The 26,479-nt window shown below is 48.0% G+C and overlaps 1 long non-coding RNA gene across 1 annotated transcript in view; it reads right to left on the minus strand.

Annotated features, from left to right (window-relative positions):
- Positions 1 to 26,479, minus strand: part of Gm30874 — a 95,520-nt gene that overhangs the window by 66,928 nt on the left and 2,113 nt on the right. The gene's annotated exons all lie outside the window — the stretch shown is intronic.

Here is a 26,479-nt window from a genome sequence, read left to right on the forward strand (position 1 = left end):
AAGAGAGAATCTCAACTGAAGAATTACTTCCATCAGGTTAGACTGTGTGTGTCTAAGGGCATTTCCTTGGTTGCTGAATGGTGCAGGAGGGTCCAGTCCACTGTATACAGCACCATCCTGTACAGTGGACCTGGAATGTATAATAAATGAAGCTGAGGGAGATGGCGAGATGTCTCAGCAGTTAAGAACACTGGCTGCTCTTCCAGAGGACCTGGATTCAGTTTCCAGCACCTACATGGCAGCTTACAACGGTCTGTAACTCCAGTTCCAGGGGATCCAATGCCCTCATACAGACATACATGCCGGCAAAACACCAATGTACATTAAAAAAATTAAAATATATTTTTGGCACACTGAACATGTGCCAGGGAACAGTAAGCAGCCTCCTTATTCTGCCTTGAGTTCCTGCCACAGTGTCCCCCACTTGTTTTAAGCATGGCATACACAAGCTTAGGGAAGGACAAATGTCACAGAGGCCTCAGACAGCTGTGGATGCTCTCTGACACACGCTACACGTCCCTACGGGCTAACTTATTGAGTTTCATGGTAGACTTCAACACAAACACAGCACTAGAGGATTGTTCTTGGCCTGTCTGTCCTGCACTTGCATTCACCATTTGAGGGGAGGACTGTGGTTCTGAGTTGACGCATCATGTCTGTTTGGAACTCACTTTGTTTGGCTTAATGTTTGTTAACTCATCACTGACTGAGCCAGGAAGGTCACTGAGCATTGAGCAGCCTTTATACTTGATGGGGTAGATACCACAAGTCTAATTTTTGCCTGAAAGCTCAAAATCATCATTGGCAAAGAAGAAGAAGAAGAAGGAGGAGGAGGAGGAGGAGGAGGAGGAGGAGGAGGAGGAGGAGGAGGAGGAGGAGGAGGAGGAGGAGGAGGAGGAAGAGGAAGAGGAAGAGGAAGAGGAAGGGGAGGAAGGGGAGGAAGATGAGGAAGAGGAGGAGGAAGAAGGAGAAGGAGAAGGAGAAGGAGAAGGAAAAGGAGAAGGAGAAGGAGAAGGAGAAGAAGAAGAAGAAGAAGAAGAAGAAGAAGGAGGAGGAGGAGGAGGAGGAAGAGGAAGAGGAAGAGGAAGGGGAGGAAGGGGAGGAAGGGGAGGAAGAGGAGGAAGAGGAGGAGGAAGAAGGAGAAGGAGAAGGAGAAGGAGAAGGAGAAGGAGAAGGAGAAGGAGAAGGAGAAGGAGAAGGAGAAGGAGAAGGAGAAGGAGAAGGAGAAGAAGAAGAAGAAGAAGAAGAAGAAGAAGAGAGCAGTTGGCTCTTTTCCTCAAATTAACAATTTCCCATTGCTAATTTGAAGGAAACATCTGACTAAAAGAAAGCCCGAATTATGACTTTCTCTGCCAGCCCCTCATTCAGATAAAAATCATTAAGAAAAGCAGGGAGTAGAGAGATGGCTTAGCTGCTTTAGAGAACTGGTTACTCTTACAAAGGACCTGTGCCCACATGGCAGCTCACGCAGTTGTAACTTCAGTCCCAAGGGATCCAAAACCCTCTTCTGGCCTCCACCAGCACCAAGGATACACGTGGTGCACTATACATTCAGGCAAAACACTCAAACATAAAACAGTAATCAAAAAGAAGAAAACCAGCAAGCCTGTGCAGTCCAGCACTGCCTCTGCTGCCTAGGGTGGGTGCTGGCCACAAAGGCAGCACTCACACAGGGAGAGATATTTCTCTCCTGTTGTGGGACCCACCAGCACTGTGTGTTGACAATGATTATTATACCTCTGGAGAGGATGGCATGGAACTCCACAGGAGATGCTGCCCTGGTCCCACATGGGCATCTGTACTTCTCCCATGGTCTTTGCCCCATTGGTCAGTATTAGCAGCAATACTCATAGTAACTGCTACTTTCTCTTATAAGCAGTTTGACCTTCCCCACTTCTCCCCTTCATCTCCCTCCTCCCCCTCATCTCCCTCCTCCCCCTCATCTCCCTCCTCCCCCTCATCTCCCTTCTCCCCTTCATCTTCCTCCTCCCCAGAGTTCATGAGTGAGTAGTAAAAAGTCTTGAGTTTCCCAGGGCCAAGAGATTGGAAATTCTGTCTATTCCAATGACACTATAGAAAGTTACCAGCTTTAAAACTACACTGTCAGACCCATCAGATGTCCCTGTAGGAGGAACATGGGTGGCCACAGGAGGCAGCCAGAAGCCATAGTCACAAAAGCAGATTTCTCTGATGCAGCATTGGTAGGAAGAGCAGCATGCCACCTTTCCCCTGGCAAACTGGATGTTACAAGGACTCCTTCAGCTCCACACTCTCCTCCATGGTCCCTAGCCCATGAAAGTCTTAGCACCAATGTCAGGGTAGGGACCAGAATGTGTAGTCCAGAGTGGACCTTAACTTTACCCTCCTGCAGGAGTAGGAGGAAACTTCCAAACCCAAGGAACTTGGTCCTCCAAAATTATATAAGCTACCAGCTACTAGAAGTGTTCCTTTGAGCAGCCTCAAAAGTATCATTATTGTTTTGACTGTCAACAAGAAGAGGTTGCTGCAGGGGAAAATGAGATGCCTCCGCCACCTGGGCTGCTCCCATCCTGAGCAGCTCTCTGACTGTTCATGCTGGGCATCTTCCATGAAGAAGACATTCTTGAGGCAGACAATGTAGGCAATTAGCAATCTAACCAGAATCCAGACTCTATGGTCACTCTGTGCCTCAGTTATCCCTTCCATAAAAGCGAGAGCACAGTAGAGCCTTCATCAATGGGTATAGCTGGCATTTTCCCACAACTGCAGCAGCCAGGCTCAGTGAGCTTCCTCATCAGAGGAGCCGTTTCTCCTGGGTAGGGAGAAGCTGTAGGCTTACTGTCCAAAGCTAGGTTCTCAGTCTGGGATAACACAGCTCCCTAGTCCTAAAGCCTCTTATCTTTTCTTCAAGTCACGGCAGAAAAATAATGAGAAGCCAGAAAAATAAGAAAGGGAAAGGAAAGACAGACAGCAAAGAGTCTATAATGGAGAAAGAAACTGAGCCAGCTGAGATTCGTGATTCAAAGCCATGTTACCAGGCTGCTCTACACATGCAGCTTGGATCCTGGGCGCCCATGCAGGCACACACCAAGGCAGAGAGTGTGCTGTGCAGGAGACTGCAATGCAAAACCATGTGCGAGTGCCTAGAGGTTGGCAGATACAGCAGATACACCACAAGCCCTGACTAGAGGAAGGTCCCCAGCCCAACCCCCCTTCAAGCTAAGACCCCAACATTCCTGGAAGTCAGTTATTTGTACAACTCCTGGAGGTTGTAAAAGAAAAGGCATCTGACCCTGTCCCCAGATAGCCTGTGGTTACAAAACCAAACACAAACAAACAGAGCAGGCAACAGGCCAATCATAACCCCTGCAGTTCTAAAACGAACTTATCTAGAAAACAGCTTACTTCTCCTCTTCAGCCGTCTGGGACTTGCATCCAGTCACAGTGTAGCCAGACCACTGGGAGCTCCTACTAGGAAAAGTAAAGTCTGCTAGACGTGAGTCTGAGCTTTCATTTCTTATTCCCTCCTACAAACCTAATTCATTTTACCCACAGCCCTGAGTCACATCCCTTCAAGACCCATTTCAGTCAATTACTGGGAACACCGAGCAAATCTAGAGACCACTGCCTCAGAGGACAGCAGAGGAGACCATTCTTGCATGAGAGAGCCTGCCGGAGTCCCTGCTCTCTTCATTCTGCAGCCATCACTCCTCAGTGACAAGCAGGCTCCCTCTGTACAGAGCCCTAGGAGGGGGCTCCTCAGTCCACAGTGATGTACAAACCCTCCACATATACAGCCTCCCAAGAGGGGACTCCCCAGCAGGAGACCAGGAAAAATGTTCACAAAGTCCACAGAGCACCTCCTAGCAGGCTGATCCCCAGACACCCAGTGTCACCTTGGACAGACATGGATTAGACTTCTGAGAAGAGGTGGTGGGGAGAGAAGGTTAATAAAAACAAGTGGAGGGTGTTGGAAGAGGGGGTAACCAGGAAGTGGGATATCATTTGCGATATAAATGAATGGAATAATTAATAAAAGTTAAAAAAAAAACAAGTGGAGAGTGAGGGAAGCAGACCCCACTAGGTTATTAGGGTGGGGGATGGAGCAGGCAGTAGGAGGGCAGTCTCCATCTGGAGTGCTCCCCCCCCCTCAAAAATAAAATTAAGCCACAATCAGCCCAGCTCACTGTCAACAAACCCAAAATGAGAGCAAGGATCCATGAACTCAACAGAGTCACCAACAGGATAAAGAACGAGAGCAAAGACATCAATACAAATAAAATACACCAGCTTCAACTGGGTCCTGGCTCAGTGGAAAGATCTATGGATCCACTCAGCAGAGCAATCTAAGAATGGCCACCTGTTCACTTACTGTTCATGTTGTCTAAGAGAGAAAGTAAAAGCATTCAGATTCCCTGGGAAGACACTGTCATTTTCAGGAGACACAGACAATGACATATGTAGGAGGGGCTAGTGCTGCAGGTCACTTTTAAGCAGCTAGACAACAAGAAAAAGCACGCACACAGACACAGAAAGCAAAGATGGCAAAGGGTAACTAGGTGATCCAGCCCTGCTTCTGCCTGGTGTTCCTCCTAGTGAAGGGCTGGAGCAAGAGTTGGTTTTTCTTAAACTTTGACTCCCTTCCTGAACCCACAGACCAGGCCATAGATGGGCGCCAGTCTCACCAGAGAGTGAAGAGTGGGATTGAGACTGCCCCAATAATTAATTACAGGGCACACTTCCAGAACATCTCTATCATAGTAGAGAATTTCTGAAAAGTCTCCACCCATGGAAGCCACTCTGAGACACTTGCTGCCCAGCCTCCTCCTATCCAGCCATGAAGCAGGGTCACCATTCCTCCAAGGACAGCTCAGGGCAGCCATAGTGCTTACCAAAGGCAGGAAGCTGGAAGCCCTTGAGAGCTCAGGCCAGGGCTGGGACCAGCCTTCTTCCCACTCTGACCATGGAGGATAGGGACATGGGGCTACAGATCACAGGCAAGGAAAGGAGGCCAAAGATCAGAGATGCCCTTAAGACTGGCAACAAGAACGAGAGCCAAGCTCAGAGTGAACAGTCATCCGGGGAAGAATGCCAAAGCTCTGGTTTCATTTGAACCCTGCTGTGTTAGAATAAGGGGAGATAGGACAGAATCTGTATTTGTGCTCCCCACATGTCATAGCCAGTGTTCTGCTGTTGTGAAGAGACACCATAACCAAAGCAACTCTTACGAAAGAAAGCATTTATTTAGCACTTGCTTACAGTTTCAGAGGTTAGTCCATTACCATCATGGTGGAGGCCTGGCAGGAGCATGGTAGCATTCATAGTACTAGAACAATAGCTAAGAGTAACATCCTGATCTGCAGGCAGGAAGAGAGAGAGAGACTAAAACAGAGGGACAGACAGACAGACAGTCAGACAGACAGACGGAGAGATAAGTACAGGTGTGGGTTTTTGAAACCACCCCCAGTGACGTACTTCCTCCAATAAGGTCATACTTAATCCAACAAGGCCACACTTCCTAATATTTCTCAAATAGTCATTCAAATGTGTAGAGGAATTTTAATGCAGAAACATGGCTGCTCTGGCAAGGGATCACATCCAAATATATGACCTGGCTGGAATGTAGACATGCCCTTAGTACGTACTTTTTAATCCCTATCAATGAAGGTAAGATTAGTTTGTAGAAGGAAGCAGCCATGTCTGAAAGTTACCTCTAATTGAGTGGCAGACAAAGTGATGAATCAGAGAAAGATTTGACAGGATGAGTCACAGATAAGATATGCACAATTCACACAGCACAAAATAGCATAGGAAAGGGAGGATACTTAAGAGTGGGGAAGTGTTAGGGTGTGGTATATGGTGTGTATATATGGCAGTTTTACAGAGACAGGTTACAGAGAGAACAAGCTATACACAGGTAAAGACAGAAGGAGTCATAGAATGAGAAGGAGCCAGAAGATTAGAACATATTGCCAAACTTAGTATGAGGTCAGGCAGAGCAGTTCAGACAGAAGCCAAGAGAAGCCGGATTGAATCAGTCAGCTTGGAAAATTGGATTGTATGGAAGTTAGAAGCTTCCAGGCTTAGGCCTAGAGATAGTAGATAGTTAGAACAGAGAAGCATAGCTTGGGTATGGCTCTCATTTCACCACTTCATCTGAGGAAATAAAAGTAACATTTACACAAATGTATGAACCACTGGAGACCATTCTTATTCAAACCACCCCACTACAAATGGTTCTAATACAGGCTTTTAGAACCAGGATCAAACGCTTAGGATGTCTGTGGCATTCTCTCAGAGAATGAACTATTCCCCAGATCAAAGATAAGTCTTTAATGTCTTAGCACCAACCTGGTCCTCGGCAGGCAGGCAGAAATTACCCAATGGTCGAGGATGGATTTCAGATGGTGGGAGTGTAGGTACCTGCTAAATATTCACTGCATTGTGAGGGCTTGACTGATGGCTCCAGAGCTACCCCCCCCCCCCAGAATGCACACAGCTTATACAATGTGATGGCCCCAAGGAACCTCATAGATCCTGATGCTGGTACTAAGCCACATCCTCCAAGGCTGAGAGAAGAGAAAAAAGTAAGACTATTGGCCCAGAACTGGGGGACACAGATACAGCTCACTTCAGCTACTACATGAGGCCTCCCACAAGACTTGAAAGCTGGGCAGCATCAGTTGGATAGCCTATAGGCCCTGCCCATCCTTAGCTGGTCTCTAGAGAGCCCCTTTACCAGCCCTTCTCACCACTCTGAGGGACTCCCAAGGCAGCCCCATCTAACGCTCAGAGTCTCCTGATGAAAGCTATGTGTTCCCAGGCATTGATGCTGCTGCTGAGAGAGAACAGGAAATATCATTTGGTAATTGAGTCTCTTGGGGACTTGGTTCTGAATTCTTTTCTTCACAGGCTCATCTGCTCCTGTTAGAAGTTGAGGAATCGTCCTCTGCCATTCACAAGGCCAACACCTGCATCTCTTGAGGTCCACACCTCAGTTCAGAAAAAGGCATTAGCACAACACCCCTTGCCTTTCAATTCACATTGTTAGAAAGGAAGCATGACAGGGAGAGAGAAGTTCAAGGTCAGGGTGTGCTGAAACCATGGCGACTGACAAGTCAGAGGCCTCGAAGGCAACAACAGGCTTGGGCTGCAGAGCATCACAAAGGCAGCCTGTCCTATAGCCATGCATCTCTAGTGCAGGAGCATCCTGGAACCTGCTGAGCCCAAGTGGAGCAGGGCTATGGATGCTGCAGGAGAAGCCCACTGCTTCTGACTGCAAGTTCAGAAGAAGCTAGAGGCAAAGGGACATGAGTGATGTCAGTGGACAAGGGCATATGTTCTTTTGCCTATAATACTTGGTGGAAATCTAGCTTGTAAACATCTTTCTTGTAAAAGAAATTCAGTCAAACTGAGTATGGTGGTTCATAGCTTCTGTTCCTAGAAGACAGAGGTGGGTGGATTGTGAGTTTGAGGACAGCCTAGGCTACATAACAAGATTCTAACTCAAAAATACATAAAAGAAGTATGGAAGTTTGAATATGGTAGACCCAGGGAGTGGCACTATTTGGAAGTGTGGTCTTGTTGAAGTGGGTGTGTCATTGTGGGTGTGGCCTTTAATACCCTCCTGCTAACTGCCTGGAAGCCAGCCTTCTTCCAGGGACCTTCAGATGAAGATGTAGAACTCTCAGCTCCTCCCAAACCGTCCCTGTCTGGACACTGCCATGTTCCCACCTTGATGATAATGAACTGAACCTCTGAACCTCTTAGCAAGCCCCAATTAAATATTGGTTTTTAATAAGAGTTGCCTCGGTCATGGTGTCTGTTCACAGCAGTAAGACACTAAGACAGGAAGGGTGAAAGCATCAATTCAGTGGTAAATGTGACAGGTGACAGCTCTTTACAGCGATGAAACAAACGTGAGAAGCTTCCACTTCCTGTTGGGGGAGCCGATGACACCATTTGTCCCACTGACCACAGCTAAAACCTCGACACAGATGACAGAGCAACAGCCCTCAGCCCGATGAACAGAGGAACCCTGGAAGTGATGGCAGAGATAAAACACAGAGCAGGCTACATGTCAGAGAGTGTCCTACCTTACTTCCTCCTATCTCCAGAGTTAGTCTCATGGCGGCCCAAATTCCAGCTACACAGCAAGTTCTGGCAATCAAGAGTTACAGCCTGCCGGGCATGGAGGCACACGCCTTTAATCCCAGCACTCAGGAGGCAGAGGCAGGCGAATTTCTGAGTTCGAGGCCAGCCTGGTCTACAAAGTGAGTTCCAGGACAGCCAGGCCTATACAGAGAAACCCTGTCTCGAAAAACAAAACAAAACAAAACAAAAACAAAAAAACAAAAAAAACAAAAAACAAAAACAAACACACAAAAAATGAGTTACAGCCTGAGGCCAGATGGCCAGAACTGCCATCCATCCCTCTGCCACCACAGAAATGCCAGTCCCACTGGGTGGCATAGGCCACAGTCCTCACACTGTCTGAGGTACACCCAACTGAGAGTATATTTAATATCACAAGGAGATGGAAATGCTGGCTTTCTGGCCAGAGACCAGGCAGAGGGGCCTGAGAAAAGGTGCAATAGCTCAAGAAAATGAAATAGGTCAGCATAAATCTAGCAAGATAAATAAAAGATCTATATGCCAAGAACTATAAAATTCTTGTGAAAGAAATCAAAGAAGACCTAAATAAATTGGAAAGTACACCACAGCCCATGGCTTGGAACACCAAATTTAGTTAAGATGCCAACTCTCCCTAAAGTGACCTGTAAATTTAACACGTTCCCCAGATAAATTCCCAGCACTGCTTCCTGTAGACTTACAGATCTTACAGGCATACTGGTGCTGTACAAAAAGATGTATTATGGTAAGGCAAAATGGTTTTGAACAAGAAAACAAAGTGGGCAGGCATGTGTTGCCAGGCTCTGTCTGACTTACCACAAAGCCATAGGATTAAAATGATGTCAATGCTGTGAAAGACACAGATCAATCCAGAAACAGACCAGCGCAGAGATGCTCAATTAATCTATGACAAAAGGGCAAAGGTGAGGCAGTGGGGAAGGATAATCTTCTCAACAGATGTTTCTAGAACAATTAGACCATCTCCACATAGACACTCACAAGACTGAGGACCGAGATCAACCTCATACACGCTCACACATGCACACACACTAAAAAAATTAAATGTAGAAATAAGTAAGTAAAATTAAAAAGTAAATAAGTACAAAATAAAATTTAAAAGTAAAATTGGGTCATAGACTTAAATTAGAAACTATGAAGCTGTTAGCCAGGCATGGTGGCACAGAGGCAGGTGGGTCTCTGTGAGTTTGAGGTCAGCCTGGTCAACAAAGCAAGTGCCAGTTCTTGCAGGGCTACACAGAAAGATCCTGTCTCAAAAGAACAAACCAAATAAACAAAACAACAACAAGACAAAACTTTCAAGAGAATACAGGAGAGGAATATAACCTTTTAAGTTAGCAAACAGTTCTTGAATGAGACCCCAAATGTCTAATCCTGAAGAAGTTGGTGTATGGTACAAAATAAAATTAGGAATATATAATTTTTTTAAAGACATATAGGAGACACTAAAGAGGTGGCTCACCAAGTAGCAGCACTGACAACACTCTACCTTTATGCTTTGAGACAAGGTCTCTCACTGAGCTTTCATAAAGCACGTTAGCAGGAAAGCCAAGTTTATAAATGGCAGCTCATCTGCTGGAGGGTGCAGGCTTTCTGCACCTGCTCCTCTTCCTGTCACACACTGGCCTCACAATAATTTATTAACTCCAGGACAATGGGATCCAATGTCCTCCCTCTTCTGGCCTTTGTAGGCACCAGGCACACATGTGGTGCACACACATGTAGCAAAACACTCACACACATAAAATAACAAAACAGTCATTTAAAGGCATATAACAGGAGAGAAAGGCAAGTCACAGAATACAAGGAAATGTTCACACATAGAGTGCATCTGATAAAAAAAAAATTGCATCCAGAATATATTCATAACTAACTCGAGCATAAGAAATCTACCCACCTTCTTTTCTCTGGTGTGTGTGTGTGTGTGTGTGTGTGTGTGTGTGCACCCGCGTGTGTGCGTGTGTGTGAATGCGTATGAAGTATTTGCTAGTGGAGCAGGTTTCTATGTAGGCGTGTGTAGAGGTCAGAAGTAGATGTTGTATCTCTTTTCTCCATCACTCTCTCTCTACCTTTATGCTTTGAGACAGAGTCTCTCACTGAACCTGAGGGTCATCCACATGGCTGTCTTATCGTTGAGTTTCAGGGAATCGTCTCACCTCTAAACTGTTGGGGTTACAGGCACACACCACTATGCCCAATTATTTACATAAATTCTGGGGGGGGTTGAAACTTGGGCTCTCTTGCTTATGCAACAGGCACTTTGCCAACTGAGCCATCTCCCACAGAGAGGGTGACCCAGAGAAGATGTACAAATAGCACCATAAATGTACAGCTGACCCTGCTTTTTCCATGGGACCTGCTGAGCCACATAGGCAGTGCCCACTATGGGGTCACTTCTTTGATCCACTGTTTCCCAGATGTGACCCTGTTGGGAAACCAGCTGTCTTGAGGGACAGAGTCACAGTGAGTCAGGTTTGTGACTGTGAGTTGAGCACAACTTAGCATGTTCTTCAGGTAGCGACAGCAGTCCCTCCCTCCTTGGCCTTTTCCCTGGGGATTTATGAGCTTTCGTAAAGCACGTTAGCAGGAAGGCCAAGTTTATAAAAGGCAGCTCATCTGCCGGAGGGTACAGGCTTTCTGCACCTGTACCTCTCCCGGTCACACACTGGCCTTCCTGAGCTCACACTTAGAGGAAAGGCACCTGATAACAGCTCCTAGACACTCCTGCCCAGAGTGGTTCCTCTCTACCTCCTGCAGTCACAAAGATGCTTTGCAGCAGGGTTTGAGCTCTCTGTTCTCTGTGAAGCAACTGAGGGTGAGAAGCTAGGGTCTGTCCAGACTTTTCTATATTCAGTAAGCCTCCATAATCAAGAGACCCAAGTAGTCTGAACATTTCTGTTGTGAACAAATGCACATGAGTACAACACACACACACACACACACACACACACACATACACATGCGCGCGCACACACTTTGCGGCAACAGAGGCTGCCCTTCCTGCTAAGAGAAGCCACTACTTCTCCAGTCTTCTCTCACCTCTTTGGACGTGACATCTAGTATCTATTCCCAAGCAAAGTCTACAACTGTGCACATGCGAGTAGAAGTGGCAATGTCATCATGAAGGTCTGGATATGGTTGGGCTGTGGTCTCACAAGAATAGTGAACCCTGACCTGACCTGAGCTCCTTAGCTCTCAACACACTCACAGACCAGAAGCCCACAAGGTGAGAACAAGTGCCTGGAGGGACAACATGCTTTCTGTGAGCTGTCCCTTTCTCAGTGCCACAGCCTTTGGACACTCCACATCCTGAGAGTTTAATATTCCCCTGACCGTGAATGGAACAGCACATGCTTATCTTGGGGAACCCTCTGGTCATTGCACTCCTGGCCTGGGCACTGCCCTGGCATCTACACTCACTGCACACCTTCACACCCTTGTGCTCTGATCTCTCTGTCTCTGCCTCTGTCTCTATCCTCTCTCTCTCTCTTTCTCTCTCTCTCTGTCTGTCCCTGTCTCTGTCTGTCTCTGTCTCTCTCTCTCTCTCTCTCTCTCTCTCTCTCTCTCTCTCTCTCTCTCTCTCTCTCTCCCTGCCCCATGTGGCATCTGCCATCAAAGGCATAGGGGTGCTAGGATCATGCTGCAAGTGGACAGAGCTCAGCCATAGGCTTAACACAAGCTCCTCTTCATAACATTTCTCAGCCTCACGACCTCCCTGCCTCCTCTCAAGGTTAGAACATGATGAGCCTGAACCATACCTTGACCCAACGTAGCACTAGATCACAGCCAGCCATGGATGCTCCCAGCTCCCGTGGATGCTGACCGACAGCCCACGGGGCAAGGTGGAGTCTGTTCATATGCTGGCACAGGTGCTCTATTCCCACCCCTGTGTGGCATCCTGAGGCTCACTCAACTATTTGCAAAGTTGATGTTGGCTGGGATACACACGCCACATCTGTTTTGATGGTCAAGCCATCCCAGGCAAGGACAACCAACGCCCATTAACTTTGACCATGACCTCTGTGCTATGCATGTGCATACTCTCTCAGCCATGGGGGGTGACCTTTGGTGAGGTAACTCATCAGCCAGCACCAGAGACAGTCTGCACAATTCTGCCATGTTCTGCTCTCCACTCTGTTCTGATACTTCTCCCCCATCAGGCTCAGCTGGCATAGCCATTCCCTTCCTGGAGACCCTTTGAGATACGTGGGCCACAAACTCATCAAGTTCAAGGCTCTGTGCTGTGAGCTGACCTCCATTTATGAAGTCATGTATGGGGAGAGGCAAGCAAAGACCCTCCACATACTACTACCTCCCCTAAACCTCCTAAAAGTTACTCCCCCCTATTCCACCAATGACTTCACTGGAGCCCCCAAATCCAGTAAAGTTCTTGTCAGGGGTTGATGATAAGGTCACCTAACACTGCATCCCACAACAGCAGAAGAGACCCTGAAAACTGGCTTCTAGGTCACTGGTGCTGCTTATGAAAGCTCCAACTGTGTTTCCTAAAAAGCCAGTCTAAGGACAGACTGGTACAGTCATTACAGAAGGGAAAGGGTGACCTCTGGCCCTGGGTCTCATGAGATGATATCTTTGCCGTCTTGTTCAATGCCCCAGTCACACTTGAGACACTGAGAGCATCCCTCCTAATGATAGGACCATGTGGGAGCCTTTGTCAGGCTTCAGGTCTTCCTAGCACAGACATAGTGCAGTTGGGACCTCCAATCCCCAGGGGCCCTTGTGCACATCTCCTCCCTTGTGAACCAGAAAACATCATAAAATAGTGGTTGTGGGTGGGGGCAATTTGTTACCCAGCAGCTGCTACTGCACCACACTGCCTGCAACAGCAACCGTTCCATCTTTCCTTCCACAGCAGAGGTGCAGTGCCTCAGGCGAGAGATGGAGCAGTCATCTTAACTCTCCTTCCTTTGTGCTGAAGCGGTGGGGCTTTGCCAACATACGCCAGCTGTCGTGTATCTCCCTTCATCCCTACTGCAAAAGAGGAGGGCAGCAAAGGCCAGCAGCGGGTGGTATAAACCCCATAGCAGCGGCCCTGGTCCACTGTGGCCACTGAAGGCTGCTTGAATCGGTTCTCAGGCTGCTGGGTGATGAAGTAGCCTCCTCAGTGGGTTTCCTGGGGTCCTTACTCCTCTCCTCCCTGCTTCCCTGTGGCAGCCTCAGGCAGTTTCACATTGACAAGCTAAGTCTGTTCCTGAAAGTGAGGCCTTAACTCAGCATGGGAAGGAGGGTGTGCGAAGCATTTAGCACAGCAGCTTCAGCTGGCGCTCCATTTAGAGAATGCTTATTGCGATAACACAGAGATGTTTCTTCAAGGGTGTTTGACAGGCAATCTCTAGAGGCCATCTTCCCACATCAGGTTTTTTTCCCCCAGAAAAAAAAAAAAAAAGATACATGGTAGTTATGTCTTTACTGTAGCAGAGGAAGATTTACTTTCTTAATAACGGAGACCCTGATGCAGCTAGGCCTTACAGCATGCTGCAGTTAACGTTTGCGTTTGTGCTGCTGTTCCACCGTGAGCGTTTAATTGACAACTTGAGATTTGCCATTGCACAGCCATGAAACATCTGGGAAGCTCGAGAGACACGTGTTTTTACAGCCTTAAGGCTACTCGCAATTTGATAAGCGTAATAAGATATGGATGATCTAAATGCTTAAGCATTTAATTACCAGGAAATGGGAGATGTTTTGTTTTGTGTTATTGTAGCTTATCCTTTCATAAGTTTTCACTTAAGCATCAGGGAACAGAAGCCAACTTTCTGTCTTTGCCTTGTTCCACTCTCACCCTCTGCTTCAATAGCAGTGCACGACACAGTCCAAGAAAAAAAGGACACTCTGCTTCCAAAGCCTTGGACAAAGCTCCTGAGGGCTGGGGCAGTCCCTACTCTCACCATGGCCTTGGGGAGCATCCTCATCAGCAACAGGCTCACCCTCGCTCTGGTTCTCATGCCGCCACATCCTCTGGTGACGAGTGGGGAGCCTCTCATACCAGCTCCTTAAACCCGGGAGCAGCAACGGTGTATGGGGCATGGCAGGTCAATCAAAGACCTCTGAAGATGAAAGCATGGTTGCAGCGCAGCCAGGAGATGCATGACGTGGAAAAGGCAGACACTCTCTGGACCCAGTAGTAATAATCAGCCTTCTCCCAGCCAAGCACAGGCCTTGGCTTTACAGTTTGAACAATCAGGATCTACAATCCAAAGGCAGTGTACGTTTTTAAATGTCTTCATATATATGTCCATGGATGTATCATCTGGCAAAACAAATCTGTGTGTCTGCATGATGCAGACTTTAAGCCTAGCTTTCTCTTCCTTACTGTCTCACCTGCACCACCCCCCTTTTCCCGACTAATGTTTTTCCCTCCATCCCTCCATGGCCTCTCACCTTCCCCAGGGATCCCTTGGTAGAAATGGAATATAAATTTATCATAGTCTTTCCAACATGAGAATGTGACTATTCAGGCAAGTACACATTTAGAGGGACTTTTTCCTTGATTCTAAGAAATAAGAACTGGTCAGTACATTTTTCTGAAGCTTACTTTTCTCCCCTAATAACTCCTTCAGTATTCCATTCTTGGTGCTAGGGGTTCTCGCTGTACCAGTCTCCGCTCAGGATCCTGGGACAGACACCTGCTGCAAGCACAGGTTTTCATCCTATAATGCAGGTTCCCAGCAGAGTTAACCTACATTGGTGTTTGTGTGCCGTTAATATTGACAGTTGGTACCCGCTAAAGCAATATTACAAAGTAACTAAAGCAATATTACAAAGTAACTAAAGCAATATTACAAAGTAACTAAAGCAATATTACAAAGTAACTAATCAGTCAGGCCAACACATGAACCCCATCACTGTCAGAGATGGTAACAGCCACCCCAGCCACCTCCAGCACCATCCTCGGCTTTTGGGAGGTCTGGGATGAACACAGGCACAGATGTCCAAGTGCCACATTCCTCCTCTATCCCAGAGCCTGGGCCTTGGGACCTTCCCCAAGCCTTTAGGAAGCTTCCAACTCTGACAAGTCTAACCTGCTGATAGTTCAACAGATTCTCCACTCTGCACTTGGAGCTGCTGGCTCTGGATGCTCTCTGTATCCTCCTTTGTCTTTCCTCCCAGGCAAGTCTATCCTGACCCTCGCATACATGACTCTAGCGTTGCTACCTGATGCTATCCCAAGTGGAAGGCAAAGGGTTGTTCCAGAACCTCTCGAGGTGTCAGCCACAGGGACATCTACTCCATCATCTGCTTGCCAGACGACTCCGGGCCAACAGTGGGCAGTGAGAGCTACCCAGAGAGCAATCCAGAGAGCAATCCGGGCAAGAGAGGTTTTGTCAGGTGTTGGGAATCAGGAAGGCTAAGTCCCAGGAACTGTGATGGCCCATGAAGGGAGACAAGGGCTGTCAGTCAGAGCAGGCTAAAGGAAGAGAAGATAAAAAGGGACATGGCCCAGCTGTGACATTCTGACCTCCAGGCACACCTGCCCTGACACAAGGGGATATCACAGCATAGCTGCTATGCCATTGCCTATCACTGAAAGGCAACCGTGAGTCTTCCTGACACAGCCAGGGCTTCAGACCTGTGACCCCCCAACACCACCCCATCACCCTGACCCATTCCAGGAAAGGTTTTATACGCATGACCCTGAACCCTGGGTTACTTTCTCCCCAATGAGGTTATCAAGCCTGGGCAGCTGAGGGAAAAAAAAAAGTCTCCACAGAGCCCAATATGGGGAGCAGGTAACACCACCCAGACGTCATCGGTGTGGCTTCTGGTTACTCACGGCAACACTGAGTCTCACAAACAAAGGCTTTGGGAAGCTACTCAGTCCAGTGGAGTCATCTGAGCTCGTGATTCAGAGGAGAGCCTGGTCCTCCAGCAGACCCTAGGTCTAGATGCTCAACATCAATTCAGAGTATAGGTGAAAACAGCTCTCATTGCATATGGATGGACGCACAGTAAAATCTTCCACAGGGCCAACCCACAGACAGGCCAGGTGATGTGTCTAGCCTGTACCCCAACAGAGCAAGAGGCCCTAAGGCTTCCTCTTGTGTGCTCTGAACACACAGCTGAACACAAGCATGCAGAGAGGGATTTTTAGGTAAAGGAGTTCGCCCCACGCTTGGGACAACACAGAGCTCCTGTCAGCGTGTGACAGGGCACCACACATGCGGGGCCTCCTGCTGCTCTCCAGCCCTACAGGGGTCTCAGTACATCTCCACTGTCACTCTGTCACCAAAGTGAGCTGTGCTGACTCCTCCTCTTGAGTTAAAAACAATGCTGTCTGTTATTAAAAATATGTGGCATTGGAGAGTGTAAAAGGAGAGCAAACTTCATCAGAAACCATGCTCTCCTGGGTCCCCTGTGCACCTCAAAATAGGATAAGGACCTTGAGAGAAGGCTTAGCGGTTAAGAACACTTGCCCCTCTTGCAGAGGATCTAAACAAGTCTCCAGCACCCACACGGTGGCTCACAGCCGGCATACACAAGAGCAGACCCTTTTTTCCTATCTCTGGTCAGAGAGAGAAAGGCCAAAGGCACAGTAAAATCTTCCACAGGGCCAACCCCCAGAGCAGAAAGTGACCCTGAGCACAGCCAAGAGCATGGGCCACTCTCTCCTTCCGACCATGCTTTGGCCAGTCCTGTGCTGGCCAGAGATGTCACCTCTGCAATCCTTGAAGTTTCCTAAGAATTAGTGCTAGAAACATAACCTCAAGAAGCTAATGCCTCTCTTGGGGAGCAGGGATGGAAGTCAAGTGCTTTCAGAATGTATATACTAAAGGGTTTGAGGGTCAAGCATGGTGGTACAGGCCTATAATCCTGGCACTAGGGAGGTTGAGGCAGTAATATCTTGAGTTTGTAGTCATCCTGAGCTACATAGAAAAACCATGTCTAAAATAAATTTTTAAAATAAATAAAACAAAATACAAGCAAGGTGTGGACTTGAGCAGCTCTGCTTCCCTTTCACGTTCCTTCAGAAGCCAGGCGTGCTCTAGAAACCTAGATGCCAGACTCCTCCCAGCACGGGATGCCAAGGGGAGAATCATGGCTGTTTTGTTGGGTTGGAATGAGCTGAGGTAGCCAAACTGTCCTTCCACAGGCTCTGAGGAAGCCAGGGGATGTCACATCCAGTTTCTTCCAGTAGGACCCGTCCTGGGCAGAAACAATAATACCTCTTGAAGCGAGGTGCCACGCTGTCCTATGAATCTGGGTGCAGCAGGCGAGCTTGCCTTCCTTCCCATCTGGCACCTGGAGGTGTGGCAGGCTCCGGGGATGTTTTTGGAAGAAAAGCCTGTTTACCATAGGAAGCATAGCCAGCTTTCAGACATGCACGCTGCACACAAATGCTCAAACCACAGGGGAAGATCAATTAGGAATGTGTCTTGTACCTGAGAAAATGAGGGGGCGGAGGCAGCTGTCACTCTTGTTTTGGAATGAAAAATGTCTCGAGCAGAGTCATGGTGAATGCCAGCCCACTGCAGGCCGGAGGGGAGAGGGGGAAGCTCATTGGTCACCTTCCTCCACACTATGAGGTCAGGCTACTTGGCTACAAGTACACCCCAAGAGTTACGCTGTAGCAAACACGGGGATATTCTGGCCACACTCAGGACCCCAGCATCTGCATTGATGGCACGTGTAGATTCGGGGTTCTCAAAACACAACAGCTTGGGCTGGAGACATAGTTCTGTCACCACACAACAAGCTTGAGACATGAGTTCAATCCCAAGAACCCACATAAACAAACAGTCCAGTGTTATTGCGTGCCTGTCATTTGAGCACTGGCCAAGGCAAAGACAGGAGGCCAGGGCCTTCTAGATAGCCAACTCAGGCAATCCGGTGAGCTGCAGGTCCAGAGATAAACACTGTCTCAAATAACAGGTGGAGAGCAATTGAAGATCATTCTCTAACTTCCACATGCCAGCATGCATACACATACACATGCACACACACACTAGCTCTAGATATTCCAGGATGTGAACTACGCTGTACAAGGAGGCCTGGAGAAGCAGCTCCTGTCCCTGCCCTTTGCCCATCTTGGTGAGCCACCAGGGAGACAGCCATCTTAGCGCACCCTAGTGGAGAGCCAAGAGCGTACCTTACTGAGAAGGCCCAGGTTCTGGCCATGGATAGCTTCAGCATCCACATTTCAGGACCAGGCTACCCCAGTTCTCCCTCTTCCTAAATTGCCCTTTCTCTCAAATGGGCTCTTGTTCTAGGCCTTTTGCTGTGCGCCTTGTCCTGGCTCTGGCCAGGGTTCCTCACACCAGCACTCTGGGTTGACACACAGAGCTTTGGTTTTTATTATTTTTCTATTAAAAATAATAAAACACCATGATAAAACACCATGACCGAAAGCAGCACAGGGAAGAGATTCATTATGGTTTATAATTCATCATGAAGAGAGGTCAGGGCAGAATCTCAAGACAGGAACTGAAGCAGAGGCCATGAAGTCTCCATGATTTTCTTGGTTTGGTTTTTAGTAACAACTCAGGACCACCTTCCAAGCACTGTTCACCGTGTACTGGGCTCTCCCACATCAAACACCAACCAATGAAATATCCATAGACTTTCCTATCAGGCCAGTTTGATGGAGACATATCCTCACTTATGGTCCCTTCTTCCCAGAGGACTCTAGCTTGTGTCAAGTTGATGAGAGAGAGAGAGAGAGAGAGAGAGAGAGAGAGAGAGAGAGAGAGAGAGAACAAGCTTTCCCTCTCACCTATATCAAAGCAGCAAGAGTTAGACAACCTGACCAGAGTGGAAGCCACAAATGACTGGCCAGCCTGGGGCTAGCCACCTTCTACCATATACCCCATCACATTTGTGACAGAGTGGCTCCTGGGATGGCTGCTGCCCCATGCAAAAGAAGTATGAAAGGAGTTTTCCTGAGAAAAAATGTGGTGGTTGTCACCTCCATGCATCTATTGCTCACACTATCTGTAAGTCAGCCACTGAAAACAAAAGGAAACTGATCTCCTGCCCAGCCTTAGAGTTCTGTCCACCAGGGCTGTTCGGTCTCAGCTGACCATGTGCAGGGCTGTTCGGTCTCAGCTGATCATATGCAGGGCTGTTCGGTCTCAGCTGACCATGTGTGCCACCCTAAAACAGATGTTCTTGAGAAGCAGCACATGTCAAGGCAAACTGGAATTACCTACCCGCCAGGTACTCAGGGACCATGGAGGCAGCTGCCACTCATCCATGCCCCTCCGAAGCCCTTGTCTGAAGGACTGCCCACTTATGAGTCCCCAAAAGTCAGGCAACAGAAAATGGAAATAATCACAGGTCTCATGTACTCGCTCATGCCACAGTAGAGCAACTTCTTCCCCTGAAAAGAACAGTGGCAGAGCCAGCAAGCAGCACAGAGCAGACCCCAGGAGAGGCTTTCCTCTGCAGACACCCGCCCTCACATCCCTTCCCTTACTGTCTTAGTTAGGGGTTTACTGCTGTGAAGAGACATCATGACCAAGGCGACTCTAATAAAGGACAACTTTTAATTGGGGCTAGCTTACAGGTTCAGAAGTTCAGTCCATTATCATCAAGGTGGGAACATGCCAGAGTCCAAGTGCAGGAGGAGCTGAGAGCTCTACATCTTGTTCCAAAGGCAAACAGGAGAAGACTGGCTCCCATGTGGCTAGAAGGAGGATCTCAAAGCCCACCCCTACAGTGACACACTTCCTCCAACAAGGCCACACCTCCTAATAGTGTCACTCCCTGGGTCAAACATATTCAAACCACCACACTTAACAATAGGTGGTTTCAGTCTAGCATCCTACATCTGGATCAACTCCAGCTGTGATGGTTGAAGAATCTACATAGAAATATCCACCAGTTTACCTGCTGTACACATATATTTAGAAAGTTCTGGAAAACACAGTCCATCAAAAGAGGAAGAAAGTCAGAGTAATAATGAGAGAGAGTGGATAAGAGAAGTAAGAAAATAAGAGGCTGGGCATAGGAAAGAGGCAAAAGAACATTTTAGAAAGGTGGAGGTAGAGAACATGCTCAGACATCACTAATTCATCAAAGAAAAAGAGCCAGGTTGGAGCTGGAGGCTGAAGAACTCAGAATAGAAGCCCCAACCAAATAATACAGACCCAGGCCTCACAGACACTGAAGGGAGACTCTGAAGAGCTTGGTTCCCCTGGAAGGCCACTGCTTGGATAAGGCTCTAGGACATTGTCTGCTTCCTTAGAATATAGTACAATCTTTCTAAACATGCTTTGGTTAAAAATTAAGGCTAGATATAAGTAGAATGGACTCAGGTCAAAGCGGCAGGCAGGTTTGCTGTTTGTAGTGTCAAGCCAGTAGCTGAGTGGAATTTGAAAATGCTATTACTGTGCTGCAGGGCTCGGCAAACTGGGCTTCGTGCAAGGCGATACAATATATGAGGATAAAGATGTGAAAGAGGCCATGAGAATCTCGCTGAGAGCTTTATAATGACTGAATGCTCTGCATTAGGAGAGCCCTGGACCTGACTGCCAGGCCTCAGATCCTGTCTAAGGAACAGTAGACAAAACACCAGGAGGATAAACTCTACCTCCAGCCACATCGGAAAGATACCGTTCGGGAAAGAAAGGGTAAGAGTGGGCAAAGGAACCTCATGTTGAGATCTCATGAACGCGATCCAGCCTGAATCCCAGTTTAAGGATTATTTCCTCTGGAGATGTAGTGCTTTAAATCTATGTCTGTTAGAATTGTTTTTCAAAGTAGAATGGACATTCACAAAGACATCGATAAAGATAGGCACTATAGGGTTAGCAGTTTATAAAAGATAGCTTAAATATCTAATCACAGATATTTCAATATATAATATTGAAACATATTACAGATATATAATCCCTGTCCATTTCAATATCCTAGGGCAGGGAAGGAGTCTGTCCTACAAGCCATTGTACCTTAAGTATGCTTGTTATTGTATAGGTGGATTTGGAGTCCCTTAAACTGTATCCATGGAAACCCTCTGAACAAGACTTCCCTTCTCCGTTCCCTGCCTCATGACACTTGTCTTTCCAGGGACAATTCTCAGACCTGAGGTGTTGATCATTCTGCCCAGTCCCAACTACATGGTCACTGCATCCTTAAGGACAGGTCGATTCGGGGTCTTTGAGCATCTTGTAATTCAGGATGCAACTTGTAACTCAAAGATCAGGATTGTCTACCCCCACTGAGTACCTGGAGGTCAGAGTCTCGGGGCTGTGACCAAATCTTGCTTTACACTGAGCTGATGAGATTCCCCAAGTACTGATGTCCGCAGACAGAATCTGCTCTTGGCCCACAGTCCCACTTCGGAAACTGATCCTCAGATGGTAGGCCACGAGGGCAAAGAGACAACCACACTCTTCATACTGGGTGCCTAGGATGACTTCAACCCCCACTTGACATGCAGAGCAGCAGCTATCTCTGGAGAACTAGAAGCAAGTTTTACCAGTCTCTTGGTATGTTCCTGGTCTCCATTTCTTTTTTTTAACACTATTTTTTTTTAAGATTTATTTATTTATTATATGTAAGTACACTGTAGCTGTCTTCAGACACTCCAGAAGAGGGCATCAGATTTCGTTATGGATGGTTGTGAGCCACCATGTGGTTGCTGGGATTTGAACTCGGGACCTTCAGAAGAGCAGTCGGCGCTCTTAACCACTGAGCCATCTCGCCAGCCCCCATTTCTTATATTATAATACATAACTTCTGAAACTGAAAGCTCTTTCCAAGGATATGTTCAATTTACATCCTTGAGAAAGTGTCCCACAGTAGGGACACGTTCACAGTAAGTTCACACCTAGGGGACCCTGAGAAAGGACCTAGCCTCATTCAGCTAAACTCTTGGAGTTTGTGAGGTGTTAGAGAACTGGGTTTGGTCTCGGGAAAACGGTTACAAGCCACCACCTCAGGCTGAGGCTGCCGCTCAGTTGTTGGAGTGCGTGCCTACCACTCGTGAGGTTCTATACTGATCCTCCGAATCACTTACACTAGGGGTGGCAGCTCATGCCTGTAAGCACAGCACTGAGAAGGACCGGGCAGGAGGATCAGAAATTCAAGGTCCTCCTGGGCTACGAAAGACCTGTCTCAAAAAATTAAAATTTACCAAAATATCACTGTTCCTTCCCACTGAGGGCAGAAAGCACAGGCCTTTACCAGCATTGAGGGTGTTCTGAAACAGGCCTGGAGTTTACCGTCCATGATTCCCCAACACCCCATGGGACCCTGTCCCCCACCTCAGACTTTCCCAGAAGCCCAGGACAGCCATAAGATCCTTCTCAGGCAACAGGAAAACAACTATCTTGGATTTGCAGCGAATAACAAATTGAAACTGTGGGTCGCTGCCTGGGCGAGGTACTCTGGAGAGTCTCGGAGAAGCCTGTGATCCGCACTGGGGACACTGCCCCTGTTACCATGAGAGAACAGTACTGCTTCTCCTATCTCCTTCAGTGGAGCTGGCTAACTCCTTAGAGACGCCCCCTCCTCCAAGGGCAGAACTCCATGTCACTCAGGGGTCAGGACAGGTCTGTTCCCTTGCCCACACAAGCTGCAGGAGCTTAAGCACCAAGAACCACATACCATGCCTTACCTCAGGGCCTGCAGGGCTGAGGCAGATGAGCAAGGGGATGCTGGGTGAGGCTCCAGCATGACCACTCGCACGTGTGCGCACACACACACACACACACACACACACACACACACTATTCTCACTCTCACCTTGCCTCCCCATAAGCAGTCAGTGGATGGAAGCGGAGTGAACTTGTCAATTGACTAGTTGGTGAATTCTCCCCCACACCCCAGCCACAGGAACAACCATAGAATCAGGGACTGGCCAGTCTGAGAACCCCCTTTCTCTCCTTTCCCCCTAAGTCTCTGAATGACCCTACTTCCCCTGTCACCTGACAGTAAAAACAAAGTTAGAAATTGCCAACAATATCCATGGACACAGTTCCTGTACTTCTGAGAATGAAACAGCTACACAATAGAAAAATGAGCCTGGGTTAGAGGTCTAGAAGAAGCACCTGAGAAGGTGGAGTCAGGAGAGGCAGGTAAAGGAGGGCTCAGTCACCTTTACTTGGGCAATGGAGCCCTGTGCTCTAGGGTTAGCAAAAAGCCACCTGTGGCGGTTTGACTATGCTTGGTCCAGGGAGTGGCACTATTAGGAGGCAGTGTGTTACTGTGGGGATACACTTTGAGAGACCTTCCTCCTAGCTGTCTGGAAGTCAGTTTTCACCTGCCAGCCTTCAGATCCAGATGTAGAGCTCTCAGCTCCTCCCGTGCCGTGCCTGCCTAGATGCCGCCATGCTCCCACCTTGGTGATAATGAACCTGTAAGCCAGGCCCCAGTTAAATGTTGCCCTTTATAAGAGTCGCCTTGGTCATGGAGTCTCTCCACAGCAATGGAAACCCTAACTAGGACACCACCCTTGCTTGTTTGCTATTGTAAGACAGCAAATGCCAGACAAGTCACTCTGCATCCCAGGCAGATGGGATGCCCCACTAAATGCTAGACAGTCATCGGAGGCCTAGGAAAATGAAGAGCTAGTGTACAAGCTGGGGGTGCCCAGACCCATATTAGCAGACATTTTAACCCATGCTGAAGAAAGACTCCTGTCAGAGGGTTTGCCTGTATCTGCCTTGGTTTCTGGGGACCCCACCTGTCATTCCAGGGCCCTCTGGGACTGGTGCCTTCCTATGTTCCTGTCAGTACACATACTCCAGCAGGCTTGACACAACACTGAGTCCCACTGGGATGGTACCCAGGACAGACTGCAGCACCTAACTGCTAGACAGTCAGTCGTGGATGACAAAAGGATGCATACCCTGACCCACTCCCACCTGCCTGGACGCTCTGTGGCCAGCGGAGCCTTTCCAATCGCCACATCCTACTGATATCTGAAGGCAACAACTCGATGCTGCCAGTGGAGTCTAACCAGTTATCCTCAGTGCACTCAGGAGTGGGGAGGCTAGGGATGACCTGGGAAAAGGCTCTCCCTCTCATTCTTCAGGTGGCCTAGAGTAAGCTCAGCTCAGTGTGACAGCTTGAGGCTCGGCAAGGCCATAGGAGCTGGGCATGACATGCTGAGGTGTCACCAAGGTCTGACCACCCAGTTCCTGGGCTCCAGGCCAAGGGTCCCCACGTACAGCTCTGGCCAGGAACCAAGCGAGGGTGTGCAAAGGCTTTGCCAATTGTCAAGAGCTACATAAATGCTGGGGTTGTTATTTCTTGCCAAGTTGCCCACCTGTGGCCCCTAATTGTCAAGGACTCCTGAGCAGAGCAGATCTGGACACCGGGCCTCATTAGGAATTCCAGGCGGTTCTGTGTCTTTTGCTGACCTCCGCATTAATTCTTGCCCTTTTCTCCCCTCATTAAATCCTGTTTCTGGAGCTGGTGAGAGCTCCCTCGTCTCTCCCCTGATTAAATAATGACCAGGGATCACTCATTTTAGGTGTTCCCCACCTTCATGACACCACCACCCTAAGGCATGGCACCTTTGGGTGCGTCTGTGATTGCTGTGGGTACCGGCTGACCTGGCAGATACCACCAAATCACCTTTGGTCTATCTTCAGGCAGACATTTCTCACGCCAATTTTTAAAAGCTTGCCGTTTTTCACGGGGAGGAGACTGCAGTCCTATAAATAATTAGGTTGGGCTTTGGTCTTCCCTGCAGTTAAAGGACACGAGTGAACCCATTCCATCCGCAGAGTCGCATCATGAAGCTTGGGGTGGTTTGAGATGCTCTCTGCTGACAGCCGTGAGCCCTGCTCTGGTGTCTGCCCATGGCCGCACCGCCGCAGCAACCCAGCTGCTTATCCAGACTCGTGTTTAACTAGTCACCCTTCACGGCCCCTGGCCTTGCCTCTTTGGATGTTTCCTGACCTGAATTAGAAATTCCATCCCTAATTTCTTGCAGGTAAAAAAAAAAAAAAATACTGCAATGTTTATAAATAATCCACGAGCCCATTCAAATACAGGGAAAGGGACTTAAACCTATCATTTGTCAAAGAAGATGCACACACGGTGAATGTGTAACGTGGACGACAGCCCAGACCACCAGCCACCAGAGAAATGCCAACTGAAACCACAGTGAGGTACTTCCTCCCACTGTCAGATGGCCATTGCCAAAAGGTAGGAAGTGCCAAGAGTCGGTAAGGATGTAGAGAAAGTGAAACCCTGTGCCCTGCGGGGCACATAAAGTGGTATGGCCAGGGTGGAAGATAACACAACCCTTCAGAAAATTCAAAGCAAGGCTTGGGAGGTGGCTCAGTTAAAGCATCTGCTACGCAAACATCAGGAAGCCAGGTTCACATTCCCAGCACCCACATAAAGTCCGTCATGGTGACACACATCTGTGACCCCAGTTAAGGGACTGAAGACAGAAAGATCCCTGGGGATTGAGGGCCTGCTGCTCTAGCCAATCAGTGAGAGAGACCTTGTATCAAAAAATAAGGTGGAGTGCAATAGAGAAAAACACCTACTGTCAGCCCCTGGCCTCTGCACATGTCATGTGAGCACATACACATGTACATATGCACACACACACACACACACACACACACACACACACACACACACTGAAAGCCCAATTACTGTATGATGTGGAAATTCCATTTCTGGTTAAATTGAAAGTAGCAGGGCCAAGGTGTTGCTCAGTGGTTAGAGCACTTGCTTAGCTTGAACGTGACCCTTGTTTCAAATTCCCGATTCTAAAGAAGAAGGGGAAAAAAAAGGATTGAAAGCAGAGACTGAATCACATATTTGTAAACCTTGTTCACCACACCATCATGCAGAGCCCAAGTACCCATCAGTAGGTGAGTGACAGGTGAATAGATGGGGAATATGCTGCTTTGATCTGTTCAGGTTGCTATAACAAAAATGCCATAAATTCAGTCATTTATAAACAACAGTTCATGTCACCAACACATTCAGCACCTAGTAGGCCTGCAGCAACAGTTCATGTCACCAACACATTCAGCACCTAGTAGGCCTGCTGTCTGCTCCACTCTTGACCTCACATGGTAGAAGACACACGTGACTTTCAAAGGACAGATAAGAGCTCTTTCCGCAAGGGCACAAACCACGCCCATGAGGCCCTGGTCCTTGTGACCTCGATGCCTCCTCAAGACCCAATCTCTCAATACTAATGTGCTGGGGGTCGTGTGTCAGTGTGACACAAACACTCAGAGCTGTATATAACTGTGCGGAGCCTGCCCTATCCATGCAATTTGACACTACGCACCCTTAAAAAGGAATGAAATTCTGCTGTGTGAGTGAACCTGGAAGATAGAATGTTGAGTGGCATGTACCAGAGAAAGGGGTTCTGTTCCCACAGGAAAACTATGGAGTCCTCAACTATGAC

The sequence above is a fragment of the Mus musculus genome, chromosome 7, assembly GCF_000001635.26.
Source record: "Mus musculus strain C57BL/6J chromosome 7, GRCm38.p6 C57BL/6J".
Classification (NCBI taxonomy): Eukaryota; Metazoa; Chordata; class Mammalia; order Rodentia; family Muridae; genus Mus; species Mus musculus.